The sequence below is a fragment of the Pongo pygmaeus genome, chromosome 1 (genome assembly GCF_028885625.2).
Source record: "Pongo pygmaeus isolate AG05252 chromosome 1, NHGRI_mPonPyg2-v2.0_pri, whole genome shotgun sequence".
NCBI classification, from domain to species: domain Eukaryota; kingdom Metazoa; phylum Chordata; class Mammalia; order Primates; family Hominidae; genus Pongo; species Pongo pygmaeus.
In genome coordinates, this window is record NC_072373.2 from 70,055,728 (window position 1) to 70,075,068 (window position 19,341).

The following is a 19,341-nucleotide window of genomic DNA, read 5'->3' on the forward strand; positions in this document are numbered from 1 at the left end:
ACAGGCCTCAATACGGATTAATAAGGGAGTGAGTGGCTATGAATTATTTAGTTGCTGTAGGAATTGTCATTTTAAACAGGATACAATAAAAATAATTTCAAGTCTGAAGTTGCAATTCGAGTCATAGAATGTTTGGTGCAGAAGCAGCTCCATCAAGCTAAACAGAAAAGATCTTAGCTATTGGTCCAAGGTATTATCTACTTTAGGAAAAGGAAATGAGTAGGCAGATCCTATTATGTATATGTTCAGGGCACTCATTACTATGGAATCTGCCCACATGACTTTAGGGCTCACAGAAGGCCCCCATACACACACTAAAAATGAGACACTAGCCAGGCGTGGTGGCTCACGCCAGTAATCCCAGCACTTTGGGAGGCCGAGGTTTGCGGATCCTTTGAGCCCAGGAGTTTCACACCAGCCTGGCCAACATGGTAAATCCCTGTCTCTACAACAAATGCAATAATTCGCTGGATGTGGTGGCACATGCCTGTAAGTCCCAGCTACTCAGAAGGCTGAGGTGGGAGGATCACCTGACCCTGGGGAGGTGGAGGCTGCAGTGAGCCATGATTGCACCACTGCACTCCAGCCTGGGTGACCGAGTGAGACCCTGTCTTAAAAAAAAGGCCAGGCGCAATGGCTCATGCCTGTAATCTCAGCACTTTGGGAGGCCGATGCGGGCTGAGCATGAGGTCAGGAGTTCAAGACCAGCCTGGCCAGCATGGTGAAACCCGTCTCTAAAAATACAAAAAGCCAGGCGTGGTGGCAGATACCTGTAATCCCAGCTACTCTGGAGGCTGAGGCAGGAGAATTGCTTCAACCCAGGAGATGGAGGTTGCAGTGAGCCGAGATCGCGCCACTGCACCCCAGCCCGGGCAACAAAGCAAGACTCCGTCTCAGGAAAAAAAAAAAAAAAAAAAAGACACTTTGTCTTTTTGACCTATATCTGACACTTTCTAGGATCACTAATTCTTAAGTATACAAATCAATGTTTAAGATAAACCATTAATTCAGTAACATCTTTCATTATCATATTGAGAGGTGACAGCGTGCTGGCAGCCCTCGCAACCCTCCCTCGCTCTCAGCGCCTCCTCTGCCTGGGCTCCCACTTTGGCGGCACTTGAGGAGCCCTTCAGCCCACCACTGCACTGTGGGAGCCCTTTTCTGGGCTGGCCAAGGCCAGAGCTGGCTCCCTCAGCTTGCAGGGAGGTGTGGAAGGAGAGGCATGAGCAGGAACCGGGGCTGCACGCGACGCTTGCGGACCAGCTGGAGTTCTGGGTGGGCGTGGGCTTGGCGGGCCTGCACTCTGAGCGGCCGGCCGGCTGGCCCTGCCGGCCCCAGACAATGAGGGGCTTAGCACCCGGGGCCAGCGCTGTGGAGGGTGTACTGGGTCCCCCAGCAGTGCCGGCCCACCAGCGCTGCAATCGATTTCTCACCAGGCCTTAGCTGCCTCCCTGTGGGGCAGGGCTCGGGACCTGCAGCCTGCCATGCCTGAGCCTCCCCCACTCCGTGGGCTCCTGTGCCGCCTGAGCCTCCGGGACGAGTGCCGCCCCCTGATCCATGGCGCCCAGTCCCATCGACCCACCCAAGGGCTGAGGAGTGCAGGCGCACGGTGCGGGACTGGCAGGCGGCTCCACCTGCGGCCCCCACGCGGAATCTACTGGGTGAAGCCAGCTGGGCTCCTGACTCTGGTGGGGGACTTGGAGAACCTTTATGTCTGGCTAGGGGATTGTAAATACACCAATCAGCACTCTGTATCTAGCTCAAGGTTTGTAAACACACCAATCAGCACCCTGTGTCTAGCTCAGGGTTTGTGAATGCACCAATCCACACTCTGTATCCAGCTACTCTGGTGGGGACTTGGAGAACCTTTGTGTCTAGCTTGGGGATTGTAAATACACCAATCAGCACTCTGTATCTAGCTCAAGGTTTGTAAACACACCAGTCAGCACCCTGTGTCTTGCTCAGGGTTTGTGAATGCACCAATCGACACTCTGTATCTAGTTACTCTGGTGGAGACTTGGAGAACCTTTGTGTGGACACTCTATATCTAGCTAATTTAGTGGGGACATGGAGAATCTTTGTGTCTAGCTCAGGGGTTGTAAACGCATCAATCAGCCCCCTGTCAAAACAGACCACTGGGCTCTCCCTAAAATGGACCAATCAGCAGGATGTGGGTGGGGCCAGACAAGAGAATAAAAGCAGGCCTCGGGAGCCACCAGTGGCAACCCGCTAGGGTCCCCTTCCACACTGTGGAAGCTTAGTTCTTTTGCTCTTTGCAATAAATCTTGCTGCTGCTCACTCTTTGGGTCCACACTGCCTTTATGAGCTGTAACACTCACTGCCAAGGTCTGCAGCTTCACTTCTGAAGCCAGCGAGACCCCGAACCCGCCAGGAGGAACGAACAACTCCAGAGGCGCGGCCTTAAGAGCTGTAACATTCACTGCGAAAGTCCGCAGCTTCACTCCTGAGCCAGCAAGACCATGAACCCCACCAGAAGGAAGAAACTCTGAACACATCCCAACATCAGAAGGAAGAAACTCCGGACACGCCGCCTTTAAGAAGTGTAACACTCACCGCGAGGGTCCACAGCTTCATTCTTGAAGTCAGTGAGACCAAGAACCCACCAATTCCGGACACAATATTACCTGAGATGCCATTTGAAGCTGTCCCCTGGAGTTGGCACGTTTCTGTAAATCCAAACACATAACAATAATAGGTAAAATATTTCAAGGAAAATTTTAGAAGACAGTCAGGCTCAAAAACAAGATTCATCTTTGAGGGTCAGAAACAGAATAAAAACTCCCAAGTGGTGAGCAGGGCTGAAGTCGCAGGCCTACTGGACCCTGCATTTGAAGTCAGACAGGCTGCTGGGGGCTTGGAGCTAAGAGCTAAGAGTTCTCCACATGAGGCTCACCAGGTTATGTATACAAAATGCTTGTTAGAAGCCCTACAATATTGGTATTGTTATCTGCAAATATTCAGTAATTAGTTTTCACACAGCCTTTAAAAAAACATCTTGTTTGAATGTCTTAAAGTATGCTACAAGTCAGTTTCATAATTTTTTTTTTTTTTTTTTTTTTTTTTTTTTAAGAGATGAGCTCTATGTTGCTCAGGCTGGACTTGAATTCCTGGGCTCAAGTGATCCTCTTGCCTCAGCCTCCTGAATAGCTGGGACTACAGGAGCACAGCCCTGAGCCTGTCTAATTTTTTTTTTTTTTGAGACGGAGTCTCACTCTGCTGCCCAACTAGAGTGCAGTGGCACCATCTAGGCTCACTGCAACCTCCGCCTCCCGGGTTCAAGCGATTCTCCTGCCTCAGCCTCCCAAGTAGCTGGGACTACAGATGCACGCCACTATGCCTGGCTAATTATTTGTATTTTTAGTAGAGACAGGTTTTCACTGTGTTAGCCAGGATGGTCTCGATCTCCTGACCTTGTGATCTGCCCGTCTCAGCCTCCCAAAGTACTGGGATTACAGGCCTGGGGCTCTGCATCTGGACAAAGTTGACATTTTTAATACATCTTTACAAAATGTGAAGAATTCTTAATAGGACTTTTTTTTTTTTTTAAGACTCATAGCCTAAACAAAGTTAAATACAGTTTTTAAAGACTATTCTGTTAAGAGTACCCTAAATAATCATGTGAAGACGAGAATTATGTCTAATTTTTTGTCTGCTTCATATTATTTACATTCTAATACGTGGCATTTGTTTGAAAAATAATCTAATATTTTTCTAAAGATATCTCAGTTTTAATGACTGTCAATTTATTTCCCTATTTTCAGGTTCATAATAATTTTTGTACATAAACTTTCTTGATCATAAATTATTGCAGCATTTTATTCTTGCAGTAATAACTGTTTATTAAATTGAATGGTAGATTTTTAAATCTAATGCACACAAGGTGATTTCCACTTCAAGTTACATTATAGACTGCATTTACATATTTGAAAGTGAATATTCAAATTTAACAAATCAATGACATGCTTCATTTGAATTGCTATAACTGTTCAAACATAGTTTATTGAGAATCCATCTTTTCCTCACTGATTTGAAATGCCACTTTGTCACATACTGGATTCTCATATATATTTGTGCTTATTTCTGAATGTTCTATGCTGATCCATTGACCTGGCTAATTAGGCCTAAGTACCACACAGTTTTAATTATTGTGGCTTTAATATCTGGTGGTGGCTCATTTTTTTTTTTTTCAGAATTTTTCTAGCATTATTACTTATTCTTTCAAATGAACTTTAAAATCACCTTGTCTAAAAAGTAAATATTTTTCATAGGATTGCATTAATTTTTCTAGTGATCTGGTGGGAAATTGGCATCTTTATGACATTAAGTCTGCATATCCAAGAAGCAAGCAAACTCTGTTCTGGGTAGCTTTGTTTTTATGATTTTACTATGGCTAGAAGCAGCTAGAAAGTGTTGTGTCTCAAATCTAAAAACCCACATCTGGTGAAGTTCTAAGTTTGTTTAAAATACCAATTCTTTTTCTTACTCAAATATGAAAGATGAGAATGGATTATCTCTGCTTCCCCTACTCCCTCCAGCACTGTGAGATTTCCTTCCGTTTTCTGGAAACAAGGAATCTTTATTCATTTTTGGAACGACTCAATTCACTGAGGACCCTCGCGGAGATAAACGGTGCCTGAGTTGCTTCCTAACTGCCATGGTTTTCTGTAAAAGGAAACCCCTCTCTACTGGATTATCTTACAAATGATGTTGAATAATAGAAGCTCTGTGAAAATATTTATTCCTAGAATAAGAATATAAACACCCTCATACCAAAGCCACTGGTGGTCCTTAGTTCTTCTCCAAGTATTCCTAATTCTGTAATCCTTTTGTCTCCTGACTTTTTTGCTTACTGTAATCTTGGGTATGAGGCTACACATTCAATTTGCAAATATTTACTGACTACCCACATGTGCCAACAACTGAGTTGAACATCAACTATCTTAATGACATAGGGAGAAAAAAAACCCTCATATGGTTTGGGTGAATATTTCTTTCCACCCCAAGGCTTGTAACCTTTGAATAGGATCCTCCCTCTTCTATCTATGGGAAACAGGACTAAGAATATGTAGTTTGGGAGGATGTCCTTTTTTGCTGACAATAGGGTATCCATAAGCAATATGCTGTTCAAAGTCTCAAAGTGGATCAACATTTTGAGACTTAGTAGCAGCATGCTTCGAAGAGGATACAGGAGGAGAAACCAGCCCTGCATTAGAAATAATTAATCCACTAGCCCCTATGGGTCATTATCTGCTACTCATTGCAGCAGATAATGATATTCCCTGCTGTGATTTGGGCTGGTTGTCCCCTGACAAGTTTTCATGAACAGAACCCAGGTCAAAACCCAGGTAGAAAGAAAATGCAAACATGCCTCTCATCTGAGGGGGTGACCCTTTCAGGCCCAATGGGGATGCAGCAGCTGTTTTGCAGAAAGGTCTTGAAGAGATGAAGAGCTGTAGTCTGATGGGGAGTAAAAACTGGGTGAAGACCATGAGCAGGGCTTTTCTTTTTCCTTTCTTTCTTTTTTTAGACAGAGTCTAGCTCTGTCACCTGGGCTGGAGTGCAGTGGCACGAACACAGCTCACTGCAGCTTCGACTTCCCAGGCTCAAGCGATCCTCCCACCTCAGTCTCTGGAATAGCTGGAACCACAGGCACGCACCACCGTGCCTGGCTAATTTTTAATTTTTTTTGGCCTGGCGCGGTGGCTCACGCCTGTAATCCCAGTACTTTGGGAGGCCAAGGCAGGTGGATTGCCTGAGGTCAAGAGTTCAAGACCAGCCTGGCCGACATAGTGAAACCCCGTCTCTACTAAAAATACAAAAAATTAGCTGTGAGTGGTGGTGGGCGCCTGTAATGCAAGCTACTCAGGAGGCTGAGGCAGGAGAATCACTTGAACTCAGGAGGCGGAGGTTGCAGTGAGCCAAGATCGCACCATTGCACTCCAGCCTGGGCAACAAGAGTGAAACTCCGTCTCAAAAAAAAAAAAAAATTTTTTTTTTTTTTTTTTTTTTTTTTTGTAGAGATGCGGTTTCACTATGTTACTCAGGCTGGAGCAGTTATTTTTCAGACAGCATTTAGTCCCCATCATTTTGCCTTACCTTACTTCCTGGTGGGCAGCATTGCATGTAAGTTTTTGTCACACAAAACACTAAATAAAGACTACAGAGATGGCTTGTTCTGGTGCATAGACAACCTTTTGCAGAGGAAGGATGAGTACCTGTAAATTTACGTAGTTGTTTTGATTAACTCTCCATCCACCAGTCCCAGCTGGTAGCATCAATGAGCAGGAATTTTCACAATCATCTGGAGAAAACACACCATATTAAAAAGCAAACAAATTTGTTTCATGGGGGGAGGGGTTCACAGATGCATTTGGGAAAAATTAGCAAATGGTCCCTTGCTTACCATCTTCGCTCTTTTCTTTTTCATCCCGAACATCAAAGTCGTTCAGTGGTTTTGGGATCACATGTTCCACTTAATGTTTAAAGCAGATGCCAATGGGAGGAGTAGAAACATCCCTGTGAGGAAAACCACAACTATGCATTGTTATTTGAAATTTGCTCTAGTTTCACATTCTTAAAATGTTAAAAACTGGAGTGAGAACTGGCTTGTTTGCCGTGAGGTGATGCTGAAGAATGACGGTGGCCCGGTGAGCTGTGGCTATCTGGGAGGTGAAGGTAGTTTTGTTGAGTGGTGCCTGCTGGGTTTGATTCACTATGACGGCCACCTGTAGCTGCCCCGCCAAAGGGTACCAGATTCCACCTTCTCCTCATCCTCAACACTGCCTTGGGCTGGCTGTGATCTGGCCTCATGGCTGCAACCGCGACAATGCTGTGACAGGGCTTTGGCTCTGTTAGCCATGTGGGGTACAGACACAAGTGCCCCTGTGGCCAAGGCCCGCTGCATTTATCCAGCTCCTGTAAACACACTTTCTTGTAGAATCACAAAGATGTAGGAAGTCCCGCATCTTGCATCTGCTTCTTTCCCATCCTGCAGCCACTCCTGGGTCTCCTGTTTTAGTCCCTGTGTGGTTCCAGTGTCTAAGAAATGAACACACGGGAGTTATAACCCCTTTTTAAGTATCTTCTGCTTACGTATCTTCCATAGCTCAGTCTTTTTCTTCTCTTTTACAGCGAGGTAGCAGGTGCTTGAGTTCTCTGAGAGGAATGAGAAGGACAAATTCAAACCCCTTCCCTTGAGCCTTTGCAGCTGGTTGACTCAATAATAGTTGCTGAGTGCCTATGGGTCAGGCTTTTCCAGGGCTGGCTTTGCTCTGTAATGAACACCTTGCACTCCAGGATTGTTTGATTATCCTTCAAAACTGGACACACTCTTTCCTGTCAGATGGTTTCTGTGGTCATGCATTGAGGTAGGGGTGGATGTGATGACCTCTGACGGTCCTTCTAGCCCTAGGACTCTATAATTCTAATGGTCAGGAGCATGTCTTAGCATCTGTCTTCTTTCTCCTCTTACTGCTTTCATTTACCACATTATTTCTGTCTACCTTCTCAAGACTGTAGCCTTTCACCTAGCACATCCTCTGTATATCTGCATCCATCTCTGGTTGAATTTCAGTTTGTAACCACCAGACCAGTCTTATCTGGCCCTACTCTGTGGATAACAGAATGTCTAGTTATTTTGCAGACACAGAGCTAAGAAGTTGCAACTTATGCAGCCAGGGCATACACAGAAAACAAAACTTCGACCTCAAATGACACCAGGAACTAAAGTCTCTTCCCCAACCATGGAACTAAACGCTTGGGACATATGTGGAACCTGAACACTGGAACATTTTCAAAAGTGGGGGGTCAATTGTCTAGGAATTTCTGGTGATAAGACCCCTCCCCATGCCTTATCAAAAGTCATCTCATTTGAAGTCCTTCCAATCAAATCCTGCCCTGCCAGCACTTTCACATACCAGCCTGTCCTTCCTAACCCATAAAACTTGCCCCAAAACCCAGATCTGGGAGACAGATTTGAGTTTTGCTTGCTGTCCCCTTAGCAGTTGACCTCAGAACAAAGCCTTTCATTTCTTTTCTTTTTTTTTTTTTTTTTTCTGAGATGGAGTCTCACTCTGTCACCCACGCTGTAGTGCAGTGGCGTGATGTCGGCTCACTGCAGCCTCCGCTTCCTGGGTTCAAGTGATTCTCCTGCCTTAGCCTCCTGAGTAGCTGGGATTACAGGCACCCGCCACCACGCCCGGCTAATTTTTTGTATTTTTAGTAGAGACGGAGTTTCACTATGTTGGCCAGTCTGGTCTTGAACTCCTGACCTCTTGATCCACCCACCTCAGCCTCCCAAAGTGCTGGGAATACAGGCGTGAGCCACCGTGCCCGGCCAGCCTTTCTTTTCTCAAAGCCCAAAGCCATAGTATTGGCTTCTCTGTGTGTCGGGCAGTAAGTCCATTTCTTGGTAGCAAGTCTGTCTTCACTGTCTACAAAATGCTTTGATCAATAGCTCCCTGTCCCTCCTCTAGTGATCTAGACCCATCTGTAGTAATTTCACTCTTTTCCCAAGGACAAAGTCTGGTGGGAAAGAAACACTGAGGCTAACATCAGCTTCCTAAAGATTCCACATTTGGCAGGCAGATGGACACACCCAGTCTCTGATTATGGCCAGTCTTTGAACACCTGACTCCACTTTCTACCTGCAGTCTCCACTGTAGCTTATTTTAGTCTCAAGCAAGTAAATACCTGGGAAGGTTTAGTACCTCACCTGTGAAAATACATGTTAATTTTCCACCCTGGAGCTTAATAAGCTCCTTGAGGGCAGGGGTGGCATTTTCATTTTTATTTCTCTAACACCTAACACAAACGTTTGGTGTCTAGTTTAGGTCCTCAACAAATGTTAGTTGAATAAACAGTTTTCTCTCCATTAACTCTCCTCTCTAATGGCAGTTTTTTCAAAATCCAGGCATGGATTGGCCTTACTGCACACTTCAGCGTAGGAGCACATCGGTTCACCATTAGAGTAATGGATCTCAGGGGTCAAAGTTGTGGACTCAATTGTAGAGGAAACCACTGGGCTCACCAAGAGAATGATCGTTTCTGGCCCCTTTCTACATAACTTCATGCAACACGGAGACTCCTGAAAGTTGCAGATGAGTTGGATTTCTGAAAATCAAGTTGTTTCATCTTTATTGAAATGTCCTAGCTTCATTTGACTGGACTTGGGTCACTAATAGGTTTCTTACACTTTGCCTTTGAGTTTCTTTGCCTAGAGGCCTGTAAGTCAAGAAAGTCCAGGAAACAAAAGGGGGCATGAAATAGTAACATGGAATGACTGAAAGGGTCACTTTGCAGATGGGGAAACCAAGGGGCTAAGTGACTGCCTAAGGCCACAGGTTATAGTGCAGACCTGAGCCCAGAACCTAGATCCTGGGCCCAAGGCCACTGGTCTTTCCACTGTGGGGAAAACTTAGTGAGCCGGGGAAGTACAGTATTTACAAGAACCTACCATTGACTATCTGGGGGTGTGGAAAATTGCTGTTTGCCTCCATTTGAGGCTTTCTCAGCATTCTTGTTTTACAGAGTACACCACCCCATCTCCCTGCTTGGAGGTGCGTATTGTCTACGGCACCCATAGCTGCAGGACTGGCAGCCTGGGAAGGGCCATGGTGGGGGCTGACGGAAGTCTTCACTCTGGCGCTCCCTTGCACCTCCCACCTACATGATGCAGAGGTCCGTTGTGCTCTATTCTCCCTGGCTCAATCCTTCTCTGCTTGCAGCTTCCTGGTGTCCCAGAATACAAACTGCACCCTGTGTCCCCACCAGTCCAAGTACTATCAGATGTGTCAGCAGCAGGGAAAGCCCACTTCCAAGTTTCCAGCTGGGCCTGAGGGGCTTTGTGGAGTCAGTAGCAGAGGGCAGGGTGAGCAGAGCCGCTGGGTAGGCACAGCCCAGGAGCAGGGCCTGATGTGCAGCTAGAAGAAGAGGGATTGGCCCTGGAGTCTGCACTGGCTGGGCTGGGAATGGTTCTAGACACCGGTCTCAGGCTGGACAGATGTGAGTTTGTTCTCCATGCTCCTGCGCAAGGGGCAGAGCTACAGTTGCTACTGATGTACCAAGAGGCTGACTGTCCTCAGTGTGTCCACTCCAGGAGAGAACCATGGCCTCATGTGCTTGCAGCCCTGCCCGGCCACTCAGGATGCTTCACGTTGCCGCAGTGCTCTTGGTTTCATGCCACTGCCTTTGGGAGACAGCAGTGTCCGTGGATACCTCTCTGGACCTGGATACCCAGGTCAGTCAGCAGCTTCTGAAAAACCTGCACCTGAAAAAGTCCCAGCCCTGACCTCCAGACTGCTGCCAATGGCTCTAGAATCCTACCCTTCACAGCTGGACATGGAAGCAAGAAGGGTGGTGGCACCATATTGGGTAAGTTGACTTTGGGGAGTTCCAGTCTGGAAGAATCTATAAATGACCAGCTAGTTTCGTTAGGTTGGTCCCGATTGCTGTGTAATTCCCAAAAGGGAAGAAGCTCAGAGAAGCAGAGAGAAAGAAACTGAAAACTCAGATGCTACCAAAGGAGCGTGGCTTTGGTTGTTCAATACTTTGTGCTCCAGATCATGAAGCTGATGAGGAAAGCCCTGGCAGGTCTCCGAGTGCTCTGAGATACAGCTCCGAGCAGACGCCCCTGCTCCAAGTCCTCAGAATTACCCCATTTGTTGCAAATGGACTGTGGAATCATTTTCCCCAGGAGTTCAAACTACAATCTTACTAAACCTCTACCATCATCATGTGCTTCGGTGTAAATGAAGCCCCGGTATTTCATCCTCTTAAACCTTGTAACCTAACAGGATGTGGAGGAATTGAACTCTGGGACACTGTTGGTGGGATCGCAAAATGTTGCAGCTGCTATGGCAAACAGGATGGGGATGGTGGTTCCTCAAAAAATTACAAATAGTATTACCACATGATCCAGCAACTCTACTTCTAGGGACAGAAGTAGAATTCTCAAAAGAATGGAAAGCATGGTCTCAACAATGTATTTCTTTTCTTTTTCTTTCTTTTTTTTTTTTTTTTGAGATGGAATTTCCCTCTTGTCTCCCAGGCTGAAGTGCAATGGCGCAATCTCCTCTCACTGCAACTTCCACCTCCTGGGTTCAAGCGATTCTCCTGCCTCAGCCTCCTGAGTAGCTGGGATTACAGGTGCCCACCACCACGCCCAGCTAATTTTTGTATTTTTGGTAGAGACTGGGTTTCACCATGTTGGCCAGGCTGGTCTTGAACTCCTGACTTCAGGTGATTTGCCCACCTTAGGCTCCCAAAGTGCTGAGATTACAGGCATGAGCCACCGCGCCCGGCTCTCAATGATGTATTTCTACACCCATGTTCATAGCAGTGTTATTCACAGTAACTAAAACGTGGAGGCAACCCATTTATCCATCCACAGATGAATGGATAAGTAAAGTATAGCATACATACAATGGCATATTATTCAGCCTTAAAAGGAAGGAAATTCCGACCTGCCACATGAGATGAGCCTTGAGAACGTTATGCTGAGTGAAATAAGCCATTCACAAAAAGACAAATACTGTATGATTCCACTTATGTGAGGCACTTAGAGTAGGCAAAATCATAAAGGCAGAAAGTTAGAATGGTGGTTGCCTGGGGCTGGGGGTTGAGGGAATGGGGAGCTTTTGTTTTATGGGTGCAGAGTTTCAGTTTTGCAAGATGAAGAGTCACGGCAGTGGATGGCGGTGACAGTCACACATTATGAATGTGCTTGATACCACTGAACTGCTGCCCACTTAATGGTGAAGGTGATAAGCTTTATATGTGTATTTTACCACAATAAAAGACATTGAAAAAAAAAATCCTCCAGCCTATGAAAGACAGGAGTGTATCTGGTTTCCTTCAGCTGGCTTTGGCTGGCTGCAAAGCGTGTGCAAGGCCTGTGCTGAGTGCTGGGGCCAGTGCGGTGGGGAATCCAGCCTCGAGGAACAACCTGTCTGCAAGGGAAAATAAAGGGCATGCCAGACACCAGCAATCCAGCAACACGCGGGGAGGTGGAGAGAGGATGTTTTGCTTATCCAGAAAAGGGAGTGATTGCTTCCAGGGGCCTCAGGGGAATAAATCATAGAATCCTGGAGAAGGTTTGAAGGACAGGTAGGATTTGGGTGGGTGGAGAAGGGTGCATGGGGTCAGAATTGTAACCAAAAACTCATTCCAGGTGGATAGAGAAAATTTCTAGTGGTGGTGTTGTTTTTAAACTGTTTGGGGGACTGGCACAGACCCTTTTTGAATACCTGATAGGCTCATATTTCTGTTGAATCCCAGCGGGTTCCTAGACCTCAGGATCATTTAAATGGATCCGTTTGGGTGGGGTTCAGGGCCGAGGTCTGGTGATGCCAGGAGTGTGTGCCTGGTTTGTTCCCTCACCCCTACTCCCTGGGGTCAGTGCTCCACTTGCGGGGACATCCTGGGACCATGAGGAGATGGCCCAGTGCAGCAAGGCCTGGAGAGGAGAAGGCTGTGGGGTCTACCCCAGTGAAGAGCTTCTGCCTGGGGACCTGTGAGTGATCTGCCCCGAGGCTTCTGCCATCCATCTCCTTGGCTGGCACAGCCCAGGACCTCAGTGTGCTCATAGCCTGGGAGGAAGGAGGCCAGGCCAGGCTGCATGAGGCTAAGCCGCCCACCCCACCACTGTTTCCTTTGCCCTGTGCCCTCCTCCTCCCAGGTGTCCCACTGCCTTCTCTCCACTTTGATCTCCTCTAGCCCTGCTTCGCTCAGGTCTCTCCACTGTCTAGATCCCCTTTCTTTTCATCTTAAAATCTGCTGCCTGTGTGAACCGCCCCAGCATGTCCCCCAGGACAGGCTGTGAAGCTGCATGCCAATCCCTTTATATTTGGAGTTTCTTGAAGTCAGTGTTTGCTTAGGAGATTTCATCTTGTGGGAAGAGAAGTGATGGCCCCTCATCATCCTGCCTACCTACAGATTTACTGAGCTCCATCCTCCCGACAAGATGAACCTACCTCCAGGCCTTGCTTACATACAAAAATTGAACATATCTGTTAAAAATAATTCAAACATGAATGGTTCCAGAGTTTCTGCTTGGAGTGATGAAAAATCTTGGGAGGCCGGGCTCAGTGGCTCATGCCTGTAATCCCAGGACTTTGGAGGCCAAGGCCGATGGATTGTTTGAGCTCAGAAGTTCGAAACCACCCTGGGCAACATGATGAAACCCCATCTGTACAAAAAATACAAAAATTAGCTGAGCGTGGTGGTGCGTGCCTATAGTCCCAGCTACTTGGGAGGCTGAGGTGGGAGGATCGCTTGAGCCTGGGAGGTGGAGGTTGCAATGAGCTGAGATTGCACCACTGCACTCTAGCCTGGGTGACAAAGCCAGACCCTGTATCCTGTCTCAAATAAAGAAGAAAAAGAAAAATCTTTGGAAACATAATGGTGATGGTTGCACAACACTGTGAATGTTGATTAATTGATTTATTTATTTTGAGATGGAGTCTTGCTCTGTCACCTAGGCTGGAGTGCAGTGGCACAATCTCGGCTCACTGCAACCTCTGCCTCTCGGGTTCAAGCGATTCTTCTGCCTCAGCCTCCCGGGTAGCTGGGATTACAGGCATGCACCACCACGCCCAGCTAATTTTTGTATTTTTAGTAGAGATGGGGTTTCACCATATTGGCCAGGCTGGTCTCAAACTACTACCACTCCCGGCAAACAAAAATATTTTTAAAAAATTCATGGGCCAGGCATGGTGGCTCACGCCTGTAATCCTAGCACTTTGGGAGACCACAGCAGGCCGATCATGAAGTCAGGAGTTCTAGACCAGCCTGGCCAACATGGTGAAACCCTGTCTCTACTAAAAATACAAAAATTGGCCGGGCATGGTGGCGCTCACCTGTAATCCTAGCTCCTCAGGAGGCTTAGGCAGGAGAATGGCTTGAACCTGGGAGGTGGAGGTTGCAGGGAGCCAAGATTGCACTACTGCACTCCAGCCTGGGTGACAGAGTGAGACTCCATCTCAAAAAAATAAAAAACAAAAACAAAAAAATTCATACAATATGAACGAACCTGTGCCAGCTGCCACTGTTTTTCACTCTAGCCTTCTGCCCTTGACCTTGTGGGGAGAAAATTGCTCAGCAGTTGGAGCATAGCAGGCCCTTTGCCTGTTGAAAGCCCCCAGAGAGGCTCAAAGGGAGCCAAGTCCCTGTTCCAGAGCAGGAAGGCATGGCGTGTCCTGTCCTAAGACACGCAGGATGTGCTGGAGGCTGCTCTCCACTAACAAGGCATCCTTCAGGGCTCAATGATCAGAGCAGATACCTCCGTCGTCTTGCCCCTGCGGGAGAATACCCAGAATGCACTTGATTCTCAGGTGGGGTTTTGTATAATTGTACTTGGAAAAATTTCTTTTTGAAATGTAGACTGACAAAAACCAAAATAACAAGAAGGCATGAATCGAAAAGCCTCATTTCTGCCTCTGTGTCTTTTATGCCTTGCTCCCTCCCAATAGGAAACTATTTTTATTAGTTTTTGTGTGTGTGTCCTTCCAGTTTTTCTTTACTTCCATTTTATATTATAACTTGCATCTTTTGTAAAATTCTCAATTCTTAATTTTTCTCTTTTAGGTTCCTCCTATTCATTCTCACCAGCTCATGACTCCTCCTCTGATGGGGACATGAGGGGCCAGGCAGGGTGGGAGGGAGGCAGAGTTAAGAGAAGGGTGGGGGAGCTGGTGGGAGCCTGAGTATCCAGGGCCCTGGGGTTTGGAGTCTTCTAATCATTCTGGAGCCCTTTAGTTTGGGGAAGGAGTTCAGAGGACTTGAATTTCAAAATGTCTCATTAGACCCAGAACAAACATCCTGTTGAGGGAGTGAGTGGTTCTTTGCTAGTTTTAGGAATAAGGATCTAATTCCCAATGGATGGAAAAACTCTGGGTCAAGGCAAAGCCCAGCCCAGGAGGGCGGTCCCTGCAGGGATGGGTGGGACTGGATGCAGACCTGGCTTGTACCCAAGGCCTGCACCTGAGTCCCCGACATGCTCAGGTGCCTGTGGCCAGGGCCGGGGGAGCCACGTCGTCTTCTGTCTACACCTGAATGGGAAGGCAACCTCACATGCCCAGTGCAATCTGGCCACCCAGCCTCTGGCCATCCACCCCTGTGGAGACCAGAACTGTCCTCTCCCCTGAGAGCTCAGGGCTGCCTTATCTATCAGCTGTGGCTGGGTTCCCTCTGTTGGTGTGGGGAGAGGGGGGAGTTGTTGACAGGACAGAGAGGAAGTGGGAGGCCAAGCAGTTCCCTGGAGGCCTAGGAGAGGCTCCCTGCAGGGACTAGCCACCCCTGGCAAATGACATCCTGGGAGCGAGGCACCTGGGATTGTGGAGGGGGATCTTCTGCAGGGGTGGCTTCTGCCTTGCTTAGGGCACGGCCCTGGCTGGATGTCCATTTCCTAAGCTTCAGGAACAGTTCAGGGCTGCCCAACAAATGAGTTTAGAAGCAGAAATGTTATCCTTATGAATAATCCCAGGTGTCTTTATGCTGAATGTATTGGAACATGTTTGTTGGACAATAATTTCACAAATTTGGAGAAGGTTGAGCTTTTTATAGCCTGAAAGGAGCTGCTTTAGAAGATCTTGCCTTTCAGGGACTAGGAACAAGAAGATGACCTCCTGGCTGAGCATGGTGGCTTTGGGAGGCTGAGGAGGGAGGATCACTCGAGGGTAGGAGTTCAAGACCAGCCTGGGCAACATAGTGAGACCATGTCTCTACAAAAAATTAGCTGAGCATGGTGGCACGCATCTGTAATACCAGCTACTAGGGAGGCTGAGGTGAGAGGATTGCTTGAGTCCAGGAGTTCAAGGTTACACTGAGCTATGATCACACCACTGCACACCAGTCTGGAGGACAGAGTGAGATCCTGTCTCAGTAAAATAAATAAAAATAAATTTTAAAAAGATGGCCTCTGGCCTTCCTCTCACCTTCCTCCCATCCCTCTCTCCAGGGCTCTGCCTGCCTGAGAATTCCTGCTTGGAGCCAGGCACTGTGTGGTTCATGCCTGTAATCCCAGCACTTTGGGAGGCCGAGGAGGGTGGATCACCTGAGGTCGGGAGTTTGAAGGGAGGGACTGAGTGCAGGTGTGGGCATCGGTGCAGCAGGGAGAAAGGGAGAGCCCAGAGGGAACTTTCCTTCCTGATGCCTAAGTAGCCCCTGTGGGGGGCCCTGCTGCCTCCAGATTCGGTTCTGTCTGTACATCCTACTGTAACAGCCAGAGAAATCTAACATCGCTGACTCCATCTTGCTTCTAACCTCATAAGCCAACTGCCTTTGCTCATCCCTACATGCAGGCCAAGCTAATCACGAAAAGCCTGACCAACATGGTGAAACCCCATCTCTACTAAAATACAAAATTAGCTGGGTGTGGTGGGGGAGGTGCCTGTAATCCCAGCTACTTGGAAGGCTGAGGCAGGAGAATCGCTCTAACCTGGGAGGTGGAGGCTGCAGTGAGCCGAGATCATGCCATTGCACTCCAGCCTGGGCAACAGAGTGACATTCCATCTCAATAAATAAATAAATAAATAAATAACCAACAAAAAAAGATTCCTGCCTGGGAAGAGTTAGAGATACCCCTCCCTGGAGTCTGAGCCATGGCCTCCTTAGCTGACTGTTTGGTGGCTAACAGCACACGCTGCTTACCTGGAGAAGGCCTGTCCCTTTGGTTGGGCCTCTGTGCTTGAGGGAAGAGTTCGGAAGATTTTGTGAGGGGGTCAGGCCTCTGTTCAAGCTCAAGTTGTTCAGTTGGATCTAGAATAAAAACTCTCATGACTAAAGTATTAAGGAACATACTTACAGCGTTTATTTCTTCTAGCAGAAATAGTACTTCTAAAAAGTACCCTTTACTCCCCCTAAGAAAAGGGTCAAGGGGAAAAGGCAAAGGTGCTGAGAGCTGCTTTGAAGAAGTCCTGCTCCACTGGCACCCATGGAAGGGCCCAGAAGAGATGAAGGCAGGTGCATGCAGGTGGTTGGGGGCGCTTGGTGGCGCTTGGTGGCGCTTGGTGGCTGTCCAAATCTTGCTAGTCATCCTCCTCCAACGCTGTCAGTGGAGGTTTGATACTCTTTTATAGAACTGGCAGAATTCGGTCCCAAGAGTTTTATTTCCCTTATTTCCGTTGCCTAGAACCAGGAAAGCTGCCTCAGCTCATGTTGAAGTGGAGATAAGTCTGTTCATACGACATTCCCCCAAACAACTTAGAATTACATAGAAAACTTGCCTAAATCACACAGTAAGTAGTGTGACAAAACCAGCACAGATGGTTCCCAGCTTACAATGGTTGCACTTACAAATTTTTTACTTTATGATGGTGCAAAAACAGTACAGGTTCAGTAGAAACCACATTTGGAGCACCCATACAACCATTCTGTTTCTCACTTTCAGTACATTTTCAATAAATTACATGAGATAGTCATCAGTTTGTCATAAAATAGGCTTTGTGTTAGATGATTTTCCCAACTGTAGGCTAACGTCAGTGTTCTAAGCACGTTTAAGGTAGGCTAAGCTGTGATGTTTGGTAGGTTAGCTGTATCAATTTTTGACTTATGATATTTTCAGCTTAGGATGGGCTTATTGGGACGTAGCCCCATTGTAAGTAAAGCAGCATCTGTGTCTGTCAAATGAAGAGGGGAGCAGCAGGGCTGCACAGTCAGCTGAACCATTTGTAAGCTGAATAGAGAAAGATAACCTTAATTTTATTTCTTGAAAATTTATATCCGTGGGATGTAAGCGATCATCTGATGGTTAGGGGAATGGAGCCCCCTGTGACCCACAGGTATGGGTGCGCAGCTGTGCCGTCATCCCTCTTGCTTCTCCATGGAGCCCGGCAGGACACGAGGGAGGAGGATTCAGAGCAGAGAGAAGGCAGGTCCCTTAGAGCCGGCACTGGCAGGAGCGACAGGCGTGTGGCAGGTCCAGTCCTCCAGGTGGTTCTCCTTTGGTTTCCTAACTGTGAAGATGCAGATGGTGTTCTGCCTGAGCCTGTTCCCTTCCCTCCCTCCTGCACATCTGGGCTCCTTCTCTTCTGCCCTTCCTTCCCCTCTCACCTGCTCGGTGATATCTGGAGTCCCTGCCCACTTCTGGTAGTAGGAAAGCCAGAATGTGTGGCAGGTTCTAGGAGAAGCCCAGTGGAGCCAGGGATGGATGGGCCGAAGAATTCGGGCTCAAGAGGAAGAGCTGGGGGTCTTCTGAGTCCCTTCGGAACCAGTTTTCAAACCCAAGACTTGAACTCGAAAGCTAGTGAAACAAGAAGCGCAGCCAGGTGTAGTGGCTTACACCTGTAAACCCAGCACTTTGGGAGGCCAAGGCGGGTGGATCACCTGAGGTCAGGAGTTTGGGACAAGCCTGGCCAGTATGGTGAAACCCTGTCTCTACTAAAAATACAAAAATTGGCCAGGCATGGTGGCGGGTGCCTTTAATTCCAGCTACTTGGGAGGCCGAGGCAGGAGAATCACTTGAACTCCAGAGGCGGAGGTTGCAGTGAGCTGGGATTGCGCCAGTGCACCCCCAGCCTGGGTGACAGAGTGGGTCTCTGTCTCCAAGCAGAGAGCTTTGCTCTTAGTTGAAATATGAATGCTCTCCTTCATTCGTTCAGTTTATTGGGGCAAATATGAGGCAAAAATGCAGTCATAGATTGCTGGGAGCATGGGTCCCTCAATGAGTCACAGGCAGAGTTACTTGCAGAGGTGGGAGGTTCCACATGGAGAGAGAGGTGGACCTGGCAGTGGGGGCACAGGCTGGCCCCAGCTGGCCCCTCTCTCCACCAGTTCCCCCTCCCAACGGCCATCCGTCCTTCATCGCCCGGCAGCTCACTGGGTGGAGAACCAAGTAGTACGAGGGAGGAGGGGCTGAGTGCAGGTGTGGGCATCGGTGCAGCGGGGAGAAGGGGAGAGCCCAGAGGGAACCTTCCTTCCTGATGCCTAAGTAGCCCCTGTGGGGGGCCCTGCTGCCTCCAGATTTGGTTCTGTCTGTACATCCTACTGTAACAGCCAGAGAAATCTAACATCGCTGACTCCATCTTGCTTCTAACCTCATAAGCCAACTGCCTTTGCTCATTCCTACACACAGGCCAAGCTAACCACGAAAAGCATTTTGATTACAGTTTAACGCTAGTACTAATGACTACCTCTCTTTTGAAACAGACTCCTGAGGAGATAAGGAAGTGTGCACACAAGTAACAGTGCTGTCTGAAAGACTTAGAGCAACAAGGTGGATCTGACAAGCAGTTGGCCATGAACAAAGAAGTTTTGCAACCTCCTTGGACCCCTGATGACAGCCAGATGTCTGTGGCCTCCAGTCCCCTCCAGACCTTCACCCCC